The following is a 26422-nucleotide window of genomic DNA, read 5'->3' as shown; positions in this document are numbered from 1 at the left end:
AAAAATCACTTTCTGGTTTCCCCAACAGACTTGGAGGGGGGGTTTCAGGGCCCCAAATTTCCTCCTATATCTTCCAAAATTCCCCATCTTTGCTATATCTTCCAAAATTCCCCATCTTTAGTGTAGTGCTCTAGCACTACACTAAATCTAACATGCTTCCACAAGACAATACAGGACCAGGACAACATGGGGGAATCTTTGCTTGCATTCCATCCTCCCCATCTGGATTTGGGCTTGAAAGACCAAGTGTGGTGGGTGCATGGAGAGTAATGTCTAAGCAAGTGCAATTTGTGACACTGCACAACATTGTTATTAATCGCAGGGCATGTGTGTTGAGCCTTAACTTCCATCTTCTGGAGCTTGCACTGACACCAGATAGATTTTAAATTAGTAGTTTTTTAAATCATTGAATATTCATCATTATTACATTCTAAAATTAAAAAATAAAAATCATAAACTAAACAAAATGAAACACAAACCAGTTATTAACTGGGTAGGTGTGTGCAAATGAATAGATATGTCCTTGTATGTTTGGAAAGGCTTCCTTCTGAGTAAGCCTGCACTGGATTCCAACATAGCTTTCCCCCCCTCCCCCTCTCATCATCAATGGAGTATCTGTCAGGCAGACTGGTTCCCTCAGCCCTCAAAATTGCTTCACTTTTGTCTCAGTTGACAGTTACCTACTACCCGTCCTACACTGTCAGAATTCTGACAAGAGAAATGCATTGGGCAAGCTTGATTTATGTGAAAAGAAGATCCTACTCACTGAGAATAGACTAAGCCACTAAACAGTTAATTTAAAAGAAAACACTAAGCTAATCTCAATGAAAATTAGCCCATTTCCTGGCAATTTACAAAACCCAATTTATCGAACAATTTCCAGTTCTTTAACCTCTCTGTCCTAAAACCTAGATGTCGAGGGTGGGTGGGGTGGATTAATATTTACAATGGGAAAACTCTTATGTTAGTATAATTTCCATGATGGTTTGCTTAAAATACCAAAAACAGAATCTAAGAAGTCAACAAATTTACTTTGCTATTGCCTCAAAATCTCAGCGTCAAAAAGAATTGTAAGGGAAGATAGGGTCAAAGCCATATCTCCCCTTGCAATTACAATGCCAGGCCCCATGCAATCTGACCTTGTGAGGTCACATTCCATAATTAAAGGAATAGTCATTGCACTAGATCCCTTTCTGCAATACACAACCCCTCTGAAAATGTAGGAGTACTGGCACAATTCTAGTTTCAGAATGGAATTGATTATGCCTAAAACAGCTTTGCCAGGAGTCATTGCCATAGGATTAAAAGGGCAGAGATAGACAAACTTACCCGCGCCTGCCTAAGTCGTGTGCCTGCCAAACCACACACTTGTCATGGTCAGGCCTGTTCCCCTTAGTGTGTGGGAAGGAGTTTCAGGCTATCAGAATCAGATTCTGAACAAGATGAAACAGGACTAGAAACATACCAGCTTACACAGGAACTGATTGTCCCAGGCCACAGCTAGACCTAAGGTTTATCCTGGGATCATCCAGGGTTCGCCCCTGCCTGAGCACTGGATCCTCTGTGTGTCACCTAGATGAACAGGTTTGACCCCTGGGCGATCCAGGGATAAACCTTAGGTCTAGCTATGGTCTCTGTCTCTTCATCCTCCAGGGATGAATCTTCACTGGACCTTATCAGTGAAAACATTAACAACTCAGAGTCTGTGAGAACTCAGCAATCCTCAGAGATGGCCAATCCCAGAGTCTGCCTCAGGTTCAAACAGTTGGAGTTAAAGTAGGCGAGAGGCAATCAGCTTGGCTAGCATCTCACTAAAAGCTTCTTCAGAGGAATCCTCTCTGAACTTAAAAGGACTCAGAGAAAAGACCTTCCCTTTTGTTGAAAGGACAATTGTCTCACTTAGATTGCCAAGTTTTAGCCAGGAGGAAAGTTCCTAGTGCTTAAACTCTCTTCAGGTGTGAAGAGATGTTTATTTGTTGAATAAAGCTTTGTGGATTACTTGGCAGAACTCTTTATTGTCTCACATGGCAGTGGGAGGGCTTGGAAACATGACAACACTTGACAAAGCCTGCCCTTGTCTGGAGCCACCTGCTTCTCAAGTGGAGTCACTGGGATGTTCAGCTGCCTTAAATGCCTTAAATGTAAATGTTTGCAAAGTTGTTGTTTATATTATGCATACAGTTCTAGGAAGTAAGTAGGCCTAAATGTACCTACACTTTGTATTTACTGGTCGGGTAAGTATAAAGTAGAAGAAGGGGGAGTGAATTCCTGAGTGCTGATTGAATGGTGGCGGGGGAGTGCTTGGATTGGCTGGCAGAGTGAGAGTAGGAGGAGCTGGAGAAATGTGTTCTGTGTATATATAGTCTGGGCTGACAGGAGTTGGGAGGAGTAAAGGGATGTATGAGAGAAGAAAAGGAATATAGGGGTAAAGGAATATAGGAGAGTATATGAAGAGAGAGTTCGGGATTACAGAGTGTGAAGAGATTGATAGGCAGTTATGGGATAAGAAGGATTTATGTGAGATATTGTGTTAGAGATATAAATAGTAAGAATTCTAGAGTGAAACCTTTTAAGAAAGAATTTACAAAAACCAATACATGTTGAAACCTTGTAACCATATGCACTGCAACTGAGGAAACCAATAAGCTTGTTTACATGCAATTAATTGCATTAATAAACTCCAATTAATTAAAACAACTGGTGTGGTCTGTGGAGGAGTGTCTGAGGAGGGTACAGTTAATGGTGGCAGCGGAATGGGGAACTGAGGGCTGTGTTGCTGAGCTGTGGAGCTGTGGGGCCTAAAAAATAGAGTAGAGGCAGGAGCAGCAGCAGTAGGCCTAAACCCTCACAAGCATCATCAGCACAGGGGGGATTGAAGTAAGTCCCAAGTGGGAGTGACGTAGATAGTCCTGTCAGGTAATCTGTGGGTGGCACAGGTGAAGGCAAGACATCACAGTCACTACTGGCACAAAATTAAAGGTACCCATTTGTGCAAAATTAGAGGTATGAATGAAACATTCACACCTTTAATGTTGCATAAATAGGGCCTGTATGGCCACCATTTTCTGTAACTTTGAAAATACGCAACTTTTGAAAATACGCAGGTTTGTCGGGTGTTTGGCGGTCAGCAAAGAGGCTCACATGGCACCATGAGAAGGGGAGGGTGTCGGTGTCAGCTCAGCGAGCTGAGTCCAGATGGGCAGTGCGGGGGAGTCCACTGGACTCCTGGTCCCATTCAGATGCCAACAACATCCCTAGGCAGGAAAGCCTTAATAACTTTTAAATGGTTGAACTTCACCTAACCAATGAAGTGCTGCCTTTCTTGAGAACCCTGAATAAAGTACATTAATAGTTTTCACCAAAATGTGACAGAATTACATGATATCATAGGTATGTCCAGAAATTGGAACAAAGGATGTGTGTGAGAGAGAGTTTTCAGCACTTTTTAACTTGCTGTGCCTGTGGAGTTTGGGACAGTTGCAGAGCTCACGAAGTAGAACATGGTTGCCAAGTTTCAAAGTATTAACTCAACCCATTGGTGTAAACAATAGAAATTTGCAGTTTATAGTGGTGGAGCCATTTATTTTATATTTACTTATTTATTTTGGTAATATGCTTTGATTAAAGGGGCCCTTCTGTGCCACTTTAACACCTTTTAGAAAAGAATTAATGCCCACATAACTGAACTAGAATGACAGTTCCATTAGTTCAATGGAGGATGTTCAAGGAATGGGATTTTTTTTATCAGCATTGCTAAGTGGAAACAATAAAAATGGAAACTTAAGTGCCAACAAATCTGAGGGGTAGACATGCTGAGGTTTAAAAAGAGAATGTATTCCATGATATTTATTGTTCTATCCATTCCTTAAATTTACTTAGATGCATTTCTTTAATCAAAACAACAGTTTGGAGTCCTTGAAGAAGTAACTCTTGACCCACTTTTTGTATTCCAAGTAGGAGCAATTTACAAATGGTAAATCCTCCAGCATCAGCATGTGGTTGCACAGAATGAGTGTTTTATTTCTCTAGCACTTTGCATGATTAGGAGCAGCACAAATATCTCCCCCCTCCCGCCCACCATCATCCATTAAAGCTTGAGACCACTTCAACGGTGTCCCTGTGTTTTGTTCAATGAGCTTAGAGCAGAGTTAGAGTCATGCATTTTATTACAATAAAATAAATCCTTTAAATTATTGAAACATTAGACAACCAAAAACAACACAACAACAGCAGTATCAGCAAGTCTTATTCATGCTGCCAGGCCATAGCCACCTTCTCAATGGTCAAGAGCTTTTGTTCAAAAAAGCATTTTTACACATGTTCTAAAAACCAGGAAGCAGTCAACCGAATTTTCACAGTGCAGGTACCATTCTTGAGAAAGCCCAGAAGTCCTCATTTATCTGCTTATATGCTATATTTTCACACCTGTTATTCAAGGTTGCATCCTGCTGGACAGAACCAGGTGCCACTATCCAGCATAGAATAATATAATAATAGTAGGGGTGTACACTGAGAACCTGTTTCAATTTGTATCCCAATTTGATGATTCATAAAATAGCTTGATTCACCTTGCACCAATTTGGAGGCTTCCTGATTTCACTCAGGGACTAAATATGAAATTCAATTTGGAAATCCACAGACTTGTGCCTTCCGTTGAGTATCATTGGCAATCAACAAATGACTATACGTTTTGTTTTTGTTTTGCCCTTAAACAGAATTGGCTGGCCTTTACAGGCATAATAGGCCATTGTGAGTGTACGAAATGTGCCCAATTTCAGACAATAGGTGCAGGGGGACCATACTCTAAACTTTGGTGTGTGTTGTTTTAAGTGAAGTGCTTATAACATTTAAAAAAAAAAATTCTTGGCACAATTCAATGAAATGTGCAGACACAGTGGTGCTATATAAATAATAATAATAATAATAATAATAATAATAATAATAATTCTGAGTGGATCAAGCATTTCAACTTTCAGATGGATAAGTTTAGTGTGTGTATGCGTGTGTGTGCGTGCGTGCAAGAGCAGCCTATACAGTTTGGGAGCTTCCAAAAACAGATGCACTTACCCTCCCCTTTTTTTTGGGGGGGGGGCAATTGGTATTACAATTGTAAAATGGCACAAAGATGTGGCTCTAGCTAAGAAACCTGCAAAATTCCAAAAGGACAATTGCAGTGTTTTGCATGAAGGCAGAGGCTTCAAATTCTGTGCAGGGTGGAAGTGGTTCATTTGCCATTTGCCATTGTCCCCTCTATCCTTTTTGTTTGTTTGGGGTGTGTGGTGGATTCAATTTGTATGAAAATGTCATATGCCATATAGATGTCCTTAGGCAAGAAACCTGCAGATTTCAGAAGGATAGGTACAGGGGCTAGGCAGTTACAATGAATGAAAAACTAAGACATGTTTGTTTTCTGCACAATTGACAGGAAAAGTAATAGGACGGGGTGAATGATGGATGCACAGCATAGCAGACTCCACTAAAGCAGAAACAGACACCCACAGACTCCATAAAATTTATTTCAACATTTCGGCTCCAAGGAGGGAGAATGAGTAAAGAGCATTGAACACTGAAAGAGTTCTGTGATGTCCCTCTGATATCTCTTCAACAGTCCTTCCCCCAAAACACTGGATTAAAGAACCCTGGTAAAACCATCCATGGTGAGCTAAACTACTAATCGTGTTGGTGGACTACAGCTAACTGTTTTTCTCCTCTCCTGTTTTAACCAGTGAAAAAGTTCTGCTGGATCAAAAGCCTTCCTTGAATGGAAAGAGTCCTTCTGTTTAAAGGGGGAGGAGGAGGAGGAGGAGGACTCTGAAGCTAAGCCAGTGTGTTTATCTCTACCTATAAAGCAGTAAGTATGTGTGTGTCATGTATATCCAGAAATATTTACCCACTTCCACATACAGTATGGTACTGCCTTAGTGCTGTTCACCCAGACAGGTCTTTGTGTTCGTGGATCAGAAAAAATCTAAAAACATGAATAAGTATTTTTAAGTATTTTTAAAGAATTTAATAATAATAAAAAAACCACCTAGGTCTACACCTACAATTGTTGGTTTTAACTTTTGTGAACCGCCCAGGGAGCTTCGGCTATTGGGCGGTATAAAAATGCAATAAATAAATAAATACAATTCCCAGCATGCCTTGAGCGGAACACCCAGCATGCCTTGGTTGGGAGGCTAGACATACTGGCCTGAACTCAAAAAGGATGAATATATATATATATTAAACACACACACCAACAAAGGCGTGTGTGTATGTCAAGGATAGCAGACAAGAAGAATATTTTAGATAGCAGACAACAAGAATAAAAACAGACAGACTGATTTAAAGATAAGGGATTTTAGTTTGATTTCTTTTTAAATTTCTAAGTGGGGGTAATAGGATTGAACAAGAACAACAAGCATGCACACACTCACTCACACAAAGGGGAGCATGGGGTTGTACTAGTATAAGTTGCTTGGAAATTGGGGATTGGAATTGAAGAACTAGCAGTTTAACACCACACCCCCAAATAAAAGCAGACACAGAGATACTGCAAATCAAACCGAGCAGTCAGAAGCGCACTTTCTGACTAATTATTATTATTATTATTATTATTATTATTATTATTATTATTATTATTTATATAGCACCATCAATGTACATGGTGCTGTACAGATTACACAGTAAATAGCAAGACCCTGCCGCATAGGCTTACAATCTAATAAATTCACTCTCTTTCTATCCTCCTTCCTCCTAAATCCTCATGCTCCACGAGAGAGGAATAAATTCCAGAGAAAGGACAATTGGGAAACAAAGAAAAGCAGAGAGACACTGCAGCTCTGTCTCTCTCTCTCTCTCACACACACAAGCGCTCTCTCTCTCTTCCTAATGCTCCATGAACTAGTAACAGAATGAGTTCCAGGGTGAGGACAAATGGGGTATATCATTTGCAACACTCCTCCTAAGCACTGTGATTGGAGGGGGGGAACAGGGAGGAGACTGTGGCTATTGGTTAGCCACAGATGTCAATCTCAAAACTATTCCTCCTTCACCCCTTGGTGTCTTCCTAATATGGAAGTGTGTTCAGTTAGCTGTTCATCAACATGAAATGTGCCCCCAGGTTGCCTAAAAAACCTTCAGACCTATGGATCCATTCAGGGCTCCGAATGATCTTCTAACCACACTGCAGGTTTCTGACTGTTTTAAAACTACCCCCTAACTGCGCCGCTATTTCAGAGGTCCGTTGGAGGTCTGTCAAACCCCCAGACTTTTGGTTCAGAGTGCACACCCCTATGTGGCACTGAAGGGATACAATGTAGGTACCAAGCAAACCTCTTAGGGAGCTCATTTGACAGCTGGGGTGCCACAGCAGAAAAGTTCCTCTTCCTGGTAGCAACCATCCTCACTTCCTTTGGCAAGGGCTGCCGGAGAAGAACCCCTGAAGATGCTCTTAGGTTCCAGGCCAGTATGAACAGATAAACTTTGTAGTGGGAAGCTTTTAATATTTACTGATGTACATGTTCTCTTAAATTATTTACCTGCTTCTTGGAATGTAACACATGGACAACATAAATGGATTTTCTGCATCCTCTGGACTGTTAAAAGACTGATACTACAATACTAGAAAGATTAAAGCTCACCACCTATAATGCAATAGATTGAATACCTAACAACACTAGCAATATTTGAAAGAGGTGGTATATAGGCACCATTCGCAAATGCATTTATTTGGATATTGGTGTGCCTTTACTGAAGTTTATGTTTAATTTACTCCTTTTTGACCTCCTCCTTCTGCTCCTCCTCCTTTTAGAACATTGTAATGTTGAGATTTGAAACTGAGGCCTTTAAAGCATGTAGTTACATTTGGGATTTTTTGTTTATTTGTTTTGTTGAAGCTTATAATACTTTTTAATTAAAAAAATAATTTAAATGGAACTTGAGTTAATCATGACTAACTTGTCCCATTGATTTCAGTGGGTCTACTTTAAACATGGCTAACTGGATCCAACCCTTTATCTTTTTGTATACTCTGTATATACAAATTCGTAATAAAGTATATATTAAAAATGAAGGCTTGAGCCCTGGTTTCCTCTCTTCCAAGAAATGTAATCACTGTCTACTATTACTGTTCAATGATATCATCCTTCATATATATATATATATATATATATATATATATGTGTGTGTGTGTGTGTGTGTGTGTGTGTGTGTGTGTGTGCGTGTGTGTGTGTGTGTGAGAGAGAGAGAGAGAGAGAGATTAATAGAAGGAAGATTTTGACAAAATCATTTTCTAAAATGAATGCATTTAAGGTAAAAATAAAATGGGAAAAAAAGAAAGGACATCAATTGACTATTTTTGCATAATAGTGTTCGTTCACTTTTATTATGTGCTTTAGGCCATTGGAAACTCATAAAAAACTTTTTCTTAAGTAACCATATCTTTTATTCAGCAGAGAAGGATCTGGCGCTGTAGTGAGGAGTTTTCAAACAGCAAGTAGCAGACAGTAACTTTCCCTAAAATTGTCACAAATGTGCTGCAGACCACTTGAACAAAGAGCAAAGCTGATGAATTAAAGAAAACAGGACCAGAAAGATCTGGAAAAGAAATAAGCAGAAGAACAAGTAAACAGGGGCAATCAAGATGTCTATTCATTACTCAGGTTAACTTGAGCCAACACCCACAAGCTACAATCTAGAGCTGGGGTGGGCAGAAGTTAGAACTCCAGATGTTTTGGCCTTCAACTCCCAAAAGCCCCTGCCAGCATGGCCAATGCTCAGGAATGCTAGGAGCTGAAGTCCAAAACATAAAAGCATCTAGAATATGCTTTCTGCCCAACCCTGATCTAGAACCTATGTGTACATGGTGCACTGCTTTTGGCTAAGGCAGAGAGAACCTCACAGAGGGTCTTCCAAGTGAAAAAAAAATCCCATTTGTGCAGATGTGACTGCCACATTGAATTGCAACCGTGGTACTTAAGAAGTGTACATTTACCTGTTACTTTCTAAAATAGTTAGGACATTGCTATAGACCAGTTGTCACCAACCTGGTGCCCTCTGGATGCTTTGGATTTTAGCTCCCAGTATGATCAGCCAGTATGATCAATGCTCAGGAATGTTGGAATTTGAGGTCTGAAAGGCACCAGGTTGGGAGAAACTGCTGTAAATATTAAACTGAAACATTTTAACCAGACTAGGATTGTGGGGACCCAGGTTCAGTTTCCTGCTCAACCATGTCACTCACACCATGAGCAAGTCGCTTTCTCTAAAACTAACCTATCTCACAAGTTTGTTGTGAGGATAAAATGGGGTGAGGCAATAACCCTGAGTTCCTTGGAACATAAATAAGATTATCTGTATTTTTAATAAATATTTCACATGGGGATTATGATAGCCCAATGTGGCACATGAGTTTAGCATCGCAAAATATTCAGTATTCACTATGCTATCATGGCAGAGGTGTTATTTTAGTGTTGCGGTGAGATATGCCAGTGCAAATATGTTCCAGACATGCAATAGATTCTTAAAGTATATAATCAATGAAGAATCCAAACAGTGGCCAAGGAACTAAATAACTGTGGAGGTTTTTTGAAACTTATTGGAGAAGAAAGTACAAAACAGTACATAAAAATCAGATGAGAAAAAGCAATGGAGGGAAAGAATACAGAAGGGAAATGAAAAAGCATTCAGAGTAAAATTAATATATGCCCAATAAAAAGAGTGGCCATGTGGCAATATATCCAATATATCTGTTCTTTTGGAAAGGGGGGTGGGGAAAAAGGAAAAATGTTTTCTGAAAAAGGTGGGGGGGGGGAAGGAACTGAAATCCCCCCAAAACTGAGCAGGCACTTTATACTGTTAGTTTTACCCTACCCAGTGCCTGTTTACCCTACCCTGTGCCTGTTTGCATTCTCTTCCCCTCCTTATTGTTTCATTATGATTTTATTAGAATGTAAGCCTATGCGGCAGGGTCTTGCTATTTACTGTTCTACTCTGTACAGCACCATGTACATTGATGGTGCTATATAAATAAATAAATAAATAAATAAATAAATAATAATGGGATCTGACCAAAAAAAAGTATACTGACATCAGATTGAGCCAAATATTTATGATGGACTTTCCATTCAAGTTGTTTTAAAACATGAGATTGTTTAAAATCACCACATTGAAAATTCTCATTAGATAAATTCATAATAAAGCCAAGAAAATTGGTTCATAATTTATTTATTTATTTAAAATGGTGCTCTTGAATCTGCAGTTATTTGCTTTTTGTTGTTGAGTGACTCAAAGCTGCAATTGTCATAACAGAGGAAGGAAATGCTGTATTAGTGTGATAATACTTAGACTGTTGGTAAGCTATTGAAATGCTCCAAGCAGATCACACAATCTTTGTAATCCTTACCCTGCAAGGAAGGTTAATATTATTATCCCCGTACTGCAACTGGAAAGTTGAGGCAATAATGGCTTGCCTAAGATTACCTAGTGAGTTTGTGGCTGAGATGAGATTTGAAGACTTCCTAGCTCACATTCTTAGCCACTACAATTGCCCTATAAAACCAGCAAAACAGGAAGATCTATGATCATGCAATGCTAGAGCACCATATAACCCTAGCATGTTACCTATTTTAAACCATTCAAATTATAAGTCCATAGGCAGATTGCAAAGCGGTTAGTGGGACTCTGCTTCAACACTATGGGTGACCATATGAAAAGGAGGACAGGGAATAGAAAAGGGAATTTCAGCAGCGTCATTTGTATGCATGCAGCACCTGGTGAAATTCCCTCTCCATCACAACAGTTAAAGTTGCAGGAGCCAAGCCCTGTTTTGTATGTGGTCACTTTCGTATAGCTCCTGAAGCTTTAACTGTTGTGATGAAGAAGGAATTTCACCAGGTGCTGCGTGCATACAAATGACTCCTGCTGAAATTCCCTTTTCCCTTTTCTGTGTTAAAGACACAGGAGCCCTGTCCTCCTTTCCATATGGTCTACATAAGGGACACAGAGTAATCTCTGTGAACATCCAGTGGAGATGGGGCTGTTTTGAGTCAGTATAACCTTCATCTCTGCATTGCATTTTAAGCAATGTCATCAAAGGAGATTTAGTCTGTCAGTGTTGGTTTTTTTTAAGTGTTAATGTGTTGTTAGGTCTTTGCACTTCTGCTAGCTTTTGTCTTGGGTTTTGGTTTGGTTTTATTCTGTTTTAAATGTATGGTTTTATATTATGTTTCACTGTATTATTTGCATTTTATGTTTTTAGGTTTTGTTTTGTGCCCAGGGAGCTTTGCTGAATGGGCAGTATGGTAATATCATAAATAAATATGTAATAAATAAACAAAACAAAATTTGGAAGAAATGGGTGACAAATTCAATCCTGGTAAAAAGTAAGAATAATATTTTCCTTTCATGAATACATTGGTCAGTATCTAATTAGGTTGTTTAGTACATCTGCAGCACCACATGGCAGTAATGTAATGCTTCCGGGGGCAAGCCCCAAAATGAGGTTGTGCCCCTTCCAGAAACAAGTGTTTCTTCTCATTTCCTGGCTTGCCCCTGGAAGTACTACAACAATGCTGCAAGTGATAGGGGCTGCTTACGGAGTAGGACTGGGGGAGCTGGCTGTGCATAGGACAGCCTTATTGGATACTGCCCAATGTATTCATGAAAGGAAAAGAAAGATGATTTTGATGTGCAAACATGGAAAGCACTAGGCTTTGGATCCAGTGGAAAGATATCACAGACAGAAGGCACTCCCCAATTTTCACCAATTTCACCTTCCTTTTTGTATCACATCCCATGCTATTCTGAACACTCAGGAGCATTTTTTTTCTTCCCCAAGGGAAGATTTTTCTGGGGTGCAGGGATTGGACCTGGCTGGTGGGAGGCAATGGGAATGCCTTATTCCATGAGTGAAACTCTGTTCACAGTTTGTTAGACCACTGTGGAAAGAACACTTTCCACAGTGTTTTCACAGTAGGGTTCCTCTCTTTTTTCCATGGTTCCACAGTTTGTTAGAGCCAAGCTGATTTATTTCCCGTCGGGGTGGACCATAGTTGAAGAATTAAATATTTATCTGCATAGGTTTAATCAAATATCCATGTGCCCATTTCAGAAGGGAGACTGGTAATGTATAACCTGAGTAGCTTGTAATGTGAATATAGAGTAGATCTTTCCTATGTAAAATTGTCACTTGATTCAAATAATTGTATCTATAATTGGAATATGATTTCTGAAAGAAATTCCAAATGGAGTTATATTTTAGAGCACATACAGATCAAATGCTACATTTTCACAATATGGTACATGGTCTGAAGAAGATTCCAGTGTCACAATAAGTTCAGCAATAATAAATTGCTGTATTGTAATAAAGTTGTACTTCTGCATTGTGGTTTGATATTGTGCTTTTAAGGTTTCATATTATATTTTATGCTGTACTTGTGATTTTAACTTTTACGACCAGCAAACTTAGCTATTGGATGGTACAGAAATGAAATGAAATAAATAAATAAAACAGAATGATAAATTGTAGGGAACTATTTTGTGCAAAGAATTTATTATCATATAGCTTACTATTTACCTGAGATTTGTTAATAATTACAATGGAATTCTGAGACCTTTGCTTCTTATTTGTTAAAGGCAGTCCTAGCCCATTCTGGGCTTCATTCAATTGCTTATCTTAAAGTTTGATATATGCCATTATCTGCCAGCAATGCCCTTCTGCATTCTACACAGGACAAACAAGCTAGTCCTTACCAAAAAGAATAGAGAACATTCAACTTGAAAAATAGAAATATTCAGAGTAGGGGAACATGACAACTTATTAGAAACCAACATCTTTGAACAAAGGAACTTCAAAGGAAGGCCCAACATGAAGTATTACTACTTATCAAAAAGTTCAGTTGTATTCATTTTGGTCTGAATATAGACAATGTTTTTCTTTCCCACAACAAATGTTAATTCACCCAGCATTGCTATGCTATTTATATTATCACTCATTATTATTGTTTTGAAGGCTCACTTTGCCTTTCCCCCTTACCTTCAAGATCTATTTGAATTGTCACAGAGTATACTTTTTGCATTCTATTGCCTTTAACCCCAACTCCTGGATTTCCACACATACTCTTAAACCTCTGTTTATACCTGCCAGCTGAGGATTGTACCTCAAGCATCTGATGAAGTGGACTTTAATCCACAAAATTGAACCTTACGCTACATTAAATTTGCTAATCTTTAAGATGCCACAATATCCTTTGTTGTTTTCAGTGTCAGTGGGTGATTCTTTCTTGGGGACTTAAAAGAGAATATCCAGAACACTGAGCACCTATCCACAAAAATTCATAAAACTATTATTCTGCATATCTCCAGCAGTACTAATGAATACTTGATTATCAATTTGTAATTAGGAAGGATTTTCAATTCCTCAAGGAAAAGGATTCTGGCTTTACTTTGGCATTCTTCTGTTTTAAACTGTTAAAGGTTTTTATGTTATGTTTTAAGATGTTATATTTTAATATAACATCTGAAACCGCCCAGAGAATTTGTGAACTGCCCAGAGAGCTTCGGCTATTGGGCTGTATAGAAATGTAATAAATAAATAAAAATAAATAAATATTTATTTATTTTTGTGAATCACTCAGAGGACTTTGGCTCTTGGCTGGTATAGAAATGCAATTAAATAAATAAAGCCTGCCAAGCAAAAGTGGGGTGAAGTATATTTATATTCTGTTGATGAATATATAATTAACTAATAATAATAAGGTAAGTTTTACTGGGAAATTATTCATCTGGCAGAAAATAGATTCCTGCCTATCCATTGTAATGACTTACATGCACACTCAGGGTACTTTACAAATGGATAATAATAAGACAGCCTGAACCGGATCTGTGGGGCTTTTGATTCAACCTGCATGCATTGCTGCAAGGTTGACAGACACTGAAAAGTTCACCTTATGCCAACTGAGTTTGGAAAGGTGGGATTATGCATCTATATAAATTAATAACTCCTCCCCCTCCCAATCCCCTTTCCTTTTGTGTCATGTCTTTTAGATTGTAAGCCTGTGGGCAGGGACTGTGAAGAAATACTTTTGTAAGCTGCTGTGAGAGCCTTTTTTGGCTGAATGGCGGCATAAAAATGCTTAAATAAATAAATAAATAAATAAATCAGTTGGTAAATAATGCTTAAACTGCCTTGAGAACTTTGGTTCTTGGGTGGCATATAAATGCTATAAAATAAATAAATCAATAGTGTTTGCATATTTAAGCACTATGGAATCTATTTGCTGTAGTCCAAAGAACTTTCAGAGAACTGTTGAATGGTTGGATTTGAGTCATCTTATGTACCAAATTGTTCTCTATTAACTGTGATGCTATTCAAGTAATATTACTATGAAGCAAATGTGAAACACAACCCATGTTTCTTGCAAGGTTACCTGCTGTTACTTAAATAAGCAGATACCCCTCTCCCGCAAGAAAGAAATATGGTCAACATTAGCAGAGCAAAGCATAAAACTATGTTCAACATTATCACATTTAAACATGGGATGATTTGTATTAGGTTTGGAAATCTGGGGGGAAATCCAAAGAGATTAACCTTCTTCTATAGCGACTGTTATGAAGAAGGGGGATGTGGGCTAGAAAACTAAACAGGAGCAAAACGTGTCTATCACACTGTGGAATGTGGTCTTTATATGGATGGCCCCACATCGCAGCCTGCATAGCACAACATAAGTCAAGTCTGAGATAACATGTGAGATGCTCCTTGCTAGGCACCAGAGGGAAGCAACCTCTGTTAACCTCTGCTTTGCTTTGTGAGCAATAGAGCTGAATTACTAGAAATGATTGTGCCCCATCACTAGCTTTGTCTTTCCAACTTAAGCTATCCCACTGGGCAAAGTTTAAAAAAAGGCAAAGAAAAGAAAATTGCTTGGAAAGGTTCAGATATGGAAGATAATCACACAACATAGCCTTTATGAGAGACATGAGTGCAGTAAAGTCGCAGATGGCTGCAGAGTATTATTTTCTACCTTGCTATTTCTACTTATAAGATTCTGTGCCTCTTAACACAAATGTTTCCCTACAAGTCTGTTTATTTCCCAGCCCTGCCAGAAAACACTGAATGGGATCATTCTGGGCTGGATAAAGCCCCCTTTTGTTTCTATTTTTCTTTCTTTCTTTTTACACTACATTATATAATATTTGAAAACAGAGGAGAGATTAGATGGGTCTAGACTGTACCTCCCAGGCTCACATAGAGGAGGTATAGGTCAGCAGAGTAGGATGGGAGGGGGGACGAGCTACCTCATTACCAAAGCAGCAAGCAAAAGAGCAAGGCGAGAAGGAAACCACACACCAGCCATGCACGATTAAATCCCTTAGGTTTCCTGGGAAATTTCCCTCCCAGTCAAGCGAAGGTGATAACAATGTTGCAGTTTATCCAGAGCTCAGCGTACTATTGCAGCACGAGGAAGGACAGAACCGCTCAGCCTTGCCGTTTCTGCCTCTGAAGAAGAGTGCTGCCCAGATTAAATCACGTATTCAGCACCACGGACAGCGATCCACCGACCTGAGTGACAAGCATGGAGCTCGCTGGTCCTGCAGTTCAACCTTGGACTTCAGGCATCTAGAGGGGAAAGCACCCCACGCCTTTTATGATCAACGTAAGCTACTGATTCTGTCACAGCCAGGGATGCTTTTGTGTAAGAGCTGGAGTGGGGGGGGGGGGATGCTTTGGGGTAGTCTTGCTTTTTAATGTGACATTCAACTTGCTCTTCTTTTTTCTTTTCTTTTTCTATAAGATTGCCTCAGTCATTCAGCTCTTAATTATTCCCGAAGAAATACTGCCAATATTCTTTCTAAAGGAGAAGGGTATCCCCCCCACCCACCAAAAGGAATCTAGTGATCTCTTTGTCTGAATGAAGCCATCCTAACTTTATGCAGACTGGTGATGCAGATTGATGCCAAATTTAGCCCAAAGTAATTTGACTTCTCAACAATGCCTGAAAGTTTCCCTGCTTCTTGTTCCATGGGCTTTGACTTTTAAAATAAAATCATGCTGGATAAAGAGAGGAGATGTTGTTATAAACACAGCCTTCATTCACATAACTATAATACAGTGCAGTCCCATAGATCTTATTTTATTGGTGTTTTCTTCAAGTTTTAGAAAAGGTAATTGTTAGTTAATTAAAGTAATGTTAACTAGTAAAAATCAAAGTATGATTTACAGAAGGCTAGCCTTTATCCTGAATATTTTGAATGTTTATAGAGTCATACTGTCAAAATGATGCTGCCATCTACTGGGAAAAAGTAATTTCTGTGGCTATTATCAAGAATATGATTAACCACTATTTGTGAAATACATATTATTATGAGAGTTTACAAAAACAAAGGATGGTGTTATACAAAGAAAATTATGTTCAAAGGCCAGTGTCAGTCAGACCTCAGCTTGTACAGATTTAGAATTACTTTTATTAAAACAACACTTCAACTAACTGGTTATTTGGGATAAGGACCCAGCATATTTATTTATTTATTTATTTATTTATTTGCATTAGCTTCCATATTAGAGGAGACAAAATTCTAAATTTTCAGCCAAACATGTCTCATTACCTGTAACATAGATACCTTATGGTGTGTTTGAAGAAGTTGTTTAAATTTCATACAGTATTTGGCTTCTTTCCTGTTCGGAGTTATGAATTTACAACAAAACACCAAAAGCATCTGAACAGATGAATAAGGTTTAAAATGACAGGAAAACGTGAATAAATGAGTTAAAATAAATTCTCTTGGAATTCCTATACATGGCTTTATTCTCAAATGGGATCTACTTCTTTAAACCTTTGATCAACTTTGTAGTAGTCAAAATAAGAGCAAGAGAATGAAACAAAGGGTAGGGGGAAAGTGACAGTAATAGATGAACAACTATTAGAGGATCCAATTGGCTTCAAAGAAAAGAAATGATTCAACTGCTTGGAATGTTGCTTTTTATATAGCATATGGGAAAAACCCACAACATACTGCTATGTTTATGCTACTACTAATTTCAGTGGGGCTTATACAGGACATCATGCAACACCCCACACCCTTGAAATGAATGGAATGTGCATAGTGACAGAATTGATGGCTCCTTATATACTTATGTGGCCATTCATAGAAAATTATGAAGGCCTATAGTGAAGGGTTGTTGATTCTGAGAAACGTTATGATTGTGCCCATATCTCAATAGTATGTTAAGTTAATAGCAGTAAATGTTTGAAAGCTTCAGTTATTTACACATAGTGTGTTGTATCTAATGTTAGTCCAACTTAAGTCCTATTTATTTAAAGTAGCACTGACATTGTATACAACCATATAATTCAAAATGGGAGTTATAAGCCAGAACAATTAGAAAGTACATAAAAGCAATGGATAAATAGTACTCAGCAGAGTTACTAATGGATTCAATGTGCAATGACAATCTTAATCGTGTGTTTTTTAAAAAAAGATTTTGTAGAAAAGCTTAAAGAGGTAAAAGATATATTGAAGACTAGAAAGATTGCTTTACCGCAACGTTTGCTATAGGCAAGGCATAACAGGAAGGCAACAGGTCAAAAATGCTTCTCGGGTAGCATGAAGTAGGATTGAAGCATTAAGTGAATGAGTGAATGCGTTTTTTAACAGAGTGCTACCTCCAGTATTCGAGTGTGCACCAGTTGCTGGGGAACATGGGTGGGAGGCTGCTGTTGCACCATGTCCTGCTTTGTTGGTCCCTGGTTGACAGCTGGTTGACCATTGGTCTGAACCGGCAGGGCTCTCCTTATTTATTTATTTATTTATTTTATTTTTATTTATTTATTACATTTTTATACCGCCCAATAGCCGAAGCTCTCTGGGCGGTTCACAAAAATTAAAACCACAGTAAAACACCCAACAGTTTAAAACACAATTACGAAATACAGTATAAAAAATGCAATTTTGTTTCCTTATGTTGTTTTCAATTAAATTGTGAGCCTTGTGTTCTGTCCTGTGTATGTAGACCTTGGTGATGATCCATCAGGATTGACTTATCATGGAAAGTCAATGAATATGAAACAACAACATATGTTTTTACTTGTTGGGGGTTTGCCTTCACATACTGCAAGCAAGGCCTTCATTCTTCATGAAGTTGGATAGCTGCAAAGTTGATGCCAAACTTGTATTATGTAAATAGGTACTCCATAGGATTTGCCGGGATGCTGACCCTGTTGAGCACCAGTGGAGGCTGACGGCTCTGATGTCAGTGGGGCGGTGAATCTGCTCTGGGCTTCAGTCAGAACTAGTAAAAATTCTAAAGAAAAAGTCCAAGCTGCTTCTCTCTCTCTCTCTCTCTCTCTCTCTCTCTCTCTCTGTGTGTGTGTGTGTCTAAATTTAAAATTGCATGAAGTGAGTATAAGTTCTGGATTCAATATCTTCTCCCACCACCACTCCATTTCTCAGTAGCCATGCAATATCAGAGGTGTAAAAGGGCAGAACAGTAGAAAAGATATCCAGAAAGAAAAGGAGTGAGAAGATGCAGGACTCTTCTAGGCTTTTGGAATGCTGGACAAGCTTGTTTTCCCTTCCTCTTTTCATACTACTTTCAGCTACCAAATTCATGAACATTTCTCCTTCTCCCCCTCTATGCACGCACACACAGAGAGAATGTATATAGCTTAGTGTTTGATACTACTGCAGCTTTCCCCACTTGCTGACTTCAAGATGTTTTGGACTTCAATTCCCATCAGCACCTGCCAGCATGGTCAGTGGTCAGGAAACCTGGGAATAGTAGTCCTAAACATCTGAAGAACTCCAAGTTGAGAAAGGCTGCACTACTGCCTTCACATAGCTGTGTTCCTGGGACCTCTGCTATGTGGAGTTCTGCTCCATGTAGAACTATTTACCTGAATCTGAACTACCCTTTTTAATTTCATTTCATTTATTACATTTTTATACTGCCCAATAGCCAAAGCTCTCTGGGCAGTTTACAAAGACTGACATTGTAACACAACTGTAAGGCATAAGAAAAAAAAATGCCAGGGCTACTAATGAGCTTTTTTGCTGCTTTTTTTTTATGAACAAATTGTTCTTGAGGGCATGTAAGTCCCAAATTACAGTGTGTTCCTTGAGTTTTATCTGAAACAGAGTAATATGGAATTCATAATGTTATGCTCTTTTGCATCAGCAGAAGTTGTTCTAGCATAAACATCCCCTTTTTATGTTTTGTATCCTTTTTGAGACAATCCAACAACAACAGCTTTGACTTCCGTGCACTGACTATATCAGGTTTCCACTGCTGTGTAAGGCTCTGAATAATGAAAATATTACACCTTTGGAAAATGAGAGTATTTTGAAACAGATGAATTTAAATAGGACACTTTGAATGAACTGAAAAGGTGCCATATTTCCTACTAATTATGAGCATTCTCACTAATTAAGCATGAACACTCAGGTGCTGACCGGCCTGCACTGTCAGTAAACAAGATGTCGCTGCAATCATTGGTGTTTCTTACAACCTGATCTTATGTATGACAATACTAGCAAATCACAATGGTGCACAGCTCAGTGCAAAAGGAGCAGTCTCTTGCATCCCCAGGTGGGCTGGGAAAGACCCATCTGAATGTCTGGTGAGCTACTGCCAATCAGTCTAGTCCAGCCTTCCCTGACCTGATGCCCTCCAGATGTTCTGGATTAGAATTGTCATCTGCCCTGACCACTGGCCATGGTGGCTGGGGTTGATGGGAGTTTTGGTCCAAAACATCTGGAGGGTACCAGTTAGGAAAGACTTATGTAGAATATACTGAGCTAGCTGGACCAATCGTCTGACTCATATCAGGCACTGTCATGTGTTCATATGTCCAACTCCTGCAATCAGTCATGCCATGCAAGAGACTTCCATGGCATTTCCAAGCAAGAAGAGGTTTGGGTGAACTATAGTCCCTTGAATGAGATTCTAATAATCAATAATCAATGCCCAGTTTTAGCATAGTTCAACCCCTCCTGGTCATTTTTTTTTAAAGTAATGAGTTTCTCAAAGATCAGTCTGGAGTGTTCTCTATGACCAGTGGGGAAGACCTTTTGGCTTCCTTTATTGGTGCTACTATGTTTACAATTACCATTTCAGATGGGTTTACCTAGACATATTCCTCAAGTGTGGCATATATGAATGTGACCAACAATAGCGATCTAATATACTATAAGCTAGGTTGATACATGTTGCTCTTTAATTATGTTATTCTGAAAAGAAGCAAAAGGGGATTTTAAACAACAACACACAAAGAAGGGAACAATCTTTCAATCTTCTCCCCCCGCCCCGAAAAAATATATCTATACATATTTATGTACTACATCATCATTCACTTAGCATACACAACCGCATACCCACCTTTAGGCTGCTTTCTTCAATAAGTATTACTTTAAATCACCTAATTTTAAAATTACGTTCCTGCCTTCTCTAAATATGGAGAACAGAACCCAAGAGTTGTTTTGGTGGCTAAACTGGACTTACACAATTCAATGCAGACTTAATCATGCTTAGAGTGTACCCATTGAAATCAATGACACTTTAGTTAGTCATGAGTAACTTAAGTTCTATTGATTTCAATGGGGCTACTCTAAGCATTACATCTGGACCAAACCAATAGTTTTTAGAATACATGGAGTTTAAGGAAGTTCCAACAATAAAGAAATGGAAAGAAGACAGATGGGACAGTAATTCAACAGAAACAAATTGCATACAATAGACATGAATCCCTGCATGAGCAAGATTAAATCTAGAAAAAATGTTTAGAGTTGGAATGAGATACAGGCAGTGCAATTCTATCCATATCTACCTAGGGCAATTGTACACCAAGCAGTATGAAAGAGGTATATACCATATTTCTTCGTTTCTAAGACACACTTTTTTCCCCATATAAACATCTCTAAAAACGGGGTGCATCTTAGAATCACGGGTGCATTTATTATTTCTTAGAATCAATACTTTTTTTTCTGTTTGTGGTACTGAAATTAGTGTGTGTGTTACAATCGATGGTGTCTTAGAATTGAAGAAATGTGGTAAAAGTCAGGAGCCATACTACTGCTTTATAGCGGTATTGAAGTGTACTGCAGAATCTACACTACTGCTTTATAGTGGTACTGAAGTGCACTGACAACTGTTAGGGCCCATTGACACATCTACACAAAGCAGGATATAACACTATGAAAGTGGTATGTGGTATGTGTCAATGGGCCCCAACAGTTGTCAGTGCACTTCAGTACTGCTATAAAGCAGTAGTATGGCTACTGCCTTTTATATACCGCTTTCATAGTGGAATATCCTGCTTGGTGTAGATGATTGGATTAAATGAGGCTTACTCCTAGAACTAGTTGTGTATACAGCATGGTATCATAACTCTATCAGCCTGATGTCTGAATTCAGTTTTGGAGAACTTCCCAGGAGGTTGCATTACAGTGGTTGGTGAGCCCAAAGGCAAAAAGGGTAGGGGCATCAATACCCCCAAATACCAGTGTATTTTAGCTTAAAGCTCTTACAACCAGTAACTAAACATTATGGGCTTAAGTCCCATTGAAATCAATTCAACAAAGGGATGAATGATTTAATACATATGCTACACATGTAACCCGCATAGGCCACCCATGCTTCCATGGATGTGTCTTTCAAATATAGGAGTCTCCTAGTAGATGTGAAACTAGGAGTTCTCCTAGCACTTTGTAATGAAATGTATTTCATATAAAACTAACTAAGGGATAGCATGAAATCTTTCCATTCTAGAGTAGGGATGTCTGAACATGCAATGCTGGAGCTCATTAAGTTTCTCCAAATTCCTCTTCAAAGCTTTCATCTCGTTCGAGTTCCTGAATGTGAGCAATTTTTCTTCCATTGGGGAAAAAAATCACATTTTTAAAAGGGTGCACCCAAAATTTGCACATTCCCCCCATAGGCTAAAGTATAAAAATGCGGGTGTATGTCTGTGCAAGTAGGCACACTTGAAGGTGAACACAAGTTTAGAAAATTGTGAAATAATCCTGAGAATTGTGCTTCTGTTTGCATTCGTGTTTGAGATTGTGACCAAAATTCTCCTACATCCTTAGCTAGTCTGAAATCTCATAATGAGATGGTACTTTTTCTTTCAAGGTGGGCAATGCCTCTCAGCATCTAATAATGCTGGTGGATACTATGATGTCTTTGCATGGAGACGCCTTGCTTCTGACTGCCTTTGATTTAGGAAAATCTCATCCTAAAGTGAGGATGTGACCAATGATTCTATGTGAGATATGCACATATTGTGTGAATGCACATTGCGGTGGTTATCCAGTCCCCACTGAACCTGATGAAAGCGCGTGAGGTAGAGAATCCCCACTGGGTTACTCTAGCGACAAAGCATGACTGCAACAGGATTGGAGAGCTAACTGTTTATCAAAATATTGTTCTCGAATGCCATTAAATGTCAATACACTATTCCTAGAAAAACACCCCATCTTAATTGCCATGTCTGATGAGATCGATCACTAGCTGCTTTCATAAAATATGCAAATACAGTGTAATTTAAATGCAAAGCGCCATTAAACAAAAATGTTAAGGTAGGTGCAATCAAGTCACAATTAGACTTTTAAAAAGAATGCATCATATTCCCTCTGTACATGTGATTAATTCCCAAAGCAGCGCAAGGCAAGGATTTGAAAACAAAACCACCGTAATATCCAGATCTCCTGGTGCTGACTTACCTGTTTACCTTATTAGTCTCCAGTCAGAATTGAAACACAGCTGAAATGCATTTTAACATGCATTCAAGAGCTTTAATTGATGGCTAAATACGTGAAGAAAACAATTTTCTGCTGAAGGTTCATTTTGGTTCATTTGAGCAAGATCTAAAGTCAAAAATTATCAGAGTCAGAGGGTTGGATCCAGATATCCCAGGACAGAAGTGTGGGAGGAAGCTGACTTGACCACTTCCTCCTTTACCCAGCAGCCTTCTCAAGTGCTCTCTTGCTGTGTTGACTGGCTGTGGTGTGAGGGGTGAGGGGAAAGGGGGTTGTGGAAAGTCAGGCAGAGGCAGTTCATAGATCTCAGCCTAATTTGCCATGATCTCTCCATGCCCTGCACCACAGAACACTCCACTCAGTAATGCTCCCCTGAGGGACCATTTGGGGGACCTAATGGTAAGGGGGGTTAGAAAAGTCAGTTTTCGCTCACCTGCTTCCACAGGAGGACATCTGCTTCAACCCAAAATCTCTGTAATAAAGATAACGACTATGAAAAGAAGTGCTAGTACTGAAATAGCACAGTCCTATGCCTATTTACCTGGAGTTGGAAGTAAGACCTACACTGTCCAATGGGGCTTACTCCCTAGTGAGTATGTTTAGGTCAGAATTGCTGCCTAAAACATTTCATTTCAATGACCATTTTGCTTGAGTCAATTTTCCGGTTTTTGATTCACCATACTAGTACAAGCACATTGCTTGCACCCATTGGTAGGGAGAACAATAAAAGTCCTTTTTGCCAATATTTCCAACTTTAAGATAAATCTGGTAAATTTTCAACTCCCAGAGTTATGGGATTACCAGGATAAGCTTGTCTTTGGCATCTAAAGTTCTGTCAGTACCAAGAAGGATATGACTCTGTTGGATGATACAGTTATAGCTTAGAAATGTTAAGAAGAACTGTAGAAAAGTGGATAGCCAAAATGGTGAGTGTCACAGCCAAAATGTGGAGATTGCTTTAAACTACTCCATGCAATGGTTGTCTGTGTATATGAAGCCGTTCATGTTTTCCGTCATAAGGACTGGACAATTATATTCATGCCACCATAAATGACCATAAGATGGGTCTGTGATGACATGGAGAAAAATCACCTGTTTGATGTGAGCACATGTGACTAGGGATGGACAGATCTGTCAGTTTCACTTTCTCCCACATATTTTTTTAAATAACAATTTTAAGTTTCTTCTTTATGGAGAAACTGATGAATTTGGGTAAGACATATATATATATATATATATATATATATATATATATATATACTAACAAAGGTTTCACCCATCCCTAGTGGTGACATCTGTCATGTGGACTAGTTTAAAGTGGCATCTATGTAGTAGGCAAAATATGTGTGCTATGCCATATTGACTAAACCACTATGTCAGGTTAACCTGACATAGCAGCAGGACGTTATGAGCTGGATCCTGTGAGCAGACTCCTACTAGTGCAATGGAACTTTCCTTGGTGCAACAGGATTTTCCCCAACTCCCCACCCCCAGCCCTCTGCTTTCTCTCCAGATCTGCTTTGGATGGTTCCCCCAAACCTCTGGAGGAAATTTGCTTGCAGGGGGTAAGGGAAATCCATTCCACTAGCAGCTTCCATTCCTCTGGTGGATGACCAGCATTGAATCCAACTCACAATCTCTGGTTAATAACATAAAACAGCAAGAACAGAAATAGCAATAAAAAGAGAACTTTACTGCAGGCAGCGGATCCTTCTGAAATTCTCCTTATCCAAACTTGGAGTTTGTAGATGCATCCTGCTTTATCGTTCCTGCAATGAGTGGGGAGACACTAAATGACTTCCATTTCGTGCTTGTCCAACTTTCTTCTAATAAGATCTTAGTGCAGCCTCCTGGCATAACAGAGGCACATGCTCCCTACTCCAGATCTTCACCAGGCATGTATGATTATCATACAGAGAAAGAATAGCTTAATATTCAGGCGTTAGGTATTAACTTTCTCCTCAGCTTTCTCCTAGTCCTTAAGTCACATAACCCACACCAACCAAAAAACAGACATTTTCCGTTCACTGACTGACATTTCTAACTGCTCTTGCACCTAGCTAGAACACCCAATCAATCAGAGTCTGATGTTTCCCACACTGATCAAAATTAAATTTACCTGATTCAGGCCAATCCAAAAATATTAAAAGTGTTCATCTTGCTCTCCTCATTTCAGAATATTTCACCAAGCAGTACTCCTACATAAGCCTTTGACAGTAACGAAGCTAGGCCTCAGGCCTACGCATTATAGCCTCTTAGAGGCCACACAACGTAAATACAGCAGTTATATACACGCCATTTCTTTACAGGTGCTGAAACTGTAGGGATGGCACTCCACTATTGTGCATCTGATCAATAAATTACTCCATTTTGAGTTCCAGAGCATCCTATGAAGAATCACCATATGGTGAGCCAACCAGGAACAAAGGATCTAATTTCTCAGAAGTGCAGGACATTCCCAAAACTAAAGCTATTGGCAAAACAAGATAATTTATTAATATATAAACTAAGACATACTCTAGAGATTAAATAGCAATTGTGATGGCTCCAATGTGGAATAAAAAGCAGGAAGTAACACTATGAAAGCAGTATATGGAACGTGGATTGTGCCCCAACAGTTATCAGTCCACTTCAATACCACTATAAAGCAGTAGAGTAGATCTAGCCCAAGAAAAATAAATAAAAGAAAACTCAATTAACACATTAAAAAGTGTGTGTGTGTGTGCGTGTGTGTGTGTGTGTGCTTTCTGATCCAGCATGGCTCTTAGGTTTTCAGCTTTATAGTCAACTCATCTGCAGAGCACCAATTTGGGGAACACCATCCTAGACAAACAGGCATTTCCTGATTAGCAACAGAACGTCACCTGATAATTACCATCACAACCTCAGGTTTTGCACTAGAGCAATCTGGCCTTTCATCATCTGAATCACATTTAGCACTAAGCATACATACATCTGCATTTAGATATGAAGTTTCAAAAATCCTTAGGGATTCACCTACAAGGAAATCATTAAAATAGGTAACCTTTTGCAATCTTTAGTTTTAAAATGTTCTGCTGAGAATATATATGTTCAAATTTCAGAATCTATTATGGAGATTAATGACTTCAGAGAGACAGCATGGCTTATAAATTACTCGTACATTTCCACTTTTCATACAATATATTACAAAACTGCTGAGAACCTGGAAAAGAATGTGGCCATAAATTATTAGATCTATGCCCTTCTTTCATCAGTATTTAATTGTTGCTGGAATTATTCCAAGTAGTATTGAATTATTGACTGTACAATTTATTGTAGTGAATTCCACTTTGTGTGAGTCTTTGAAGGTGTCGTCCAAAATGCAAATATTATTTTTTGTCTTTCTTGGGATCTGAATCAAATTCCAAAGACTCTTTGTAATTAAGTGAGTCACACAGAGGAATGTACAGATTTTATTAAATCCATTCCATCGGTATGTCATGGATTGTCAGGCGTCTTTTATCAGTGGACCACCCATTGATGGAATCTGATTTGTTTTACCAGCATTTCATTGTATTTGCACTTCATCACGTTAGCGTATTTGCACAAGAGCACTACTGTGGACTTGTGCAAATGCGCTAGTGCACATTGGTTAATGTGTATTGGTGCTAACACACATTAACTAATTTGCATTAGTGCATTTGTGCAAGTACACATTAATGCAAAT

The 26422-nt window shown here is 38.9% G+C and overlaps 1 protein-coding gene across 1 annotated transcript in view; it reads right to left on the bottom strand.

The window, feature by feature from the left end:
- The window catches only part of SMAD5 (SMAD family member 5), a 320505-nt gene that overhangs the window by 13315 nt on the left and 280768 nt on the right, over window positions 1–26422 (bottom strand). The gene's annotated exons all lie outside the window — the stretch shown is intronic.

The sequence above is a fragment of the Elgaria multicarinata genome, chromosome 3 (assembly GCF_023053635.1).
Source record: "Elgaria multicarinata webbii isolate HBS135686 ecotype San Diego chromosome 3, rElgMul1.1.pri, whole genome shotgun sequence".
Classification (NCBI taxonomy): Eukaryota; Metazoa; Chordata; class Lepidosauria; order Squamata; family Anguidae; genus Elgaria; species Elgaria multicarinata.
Note: the sequence above shows the minus strand (reverse complement) of the source record. Positions and strands in the feature narration are given on the sequence as shown.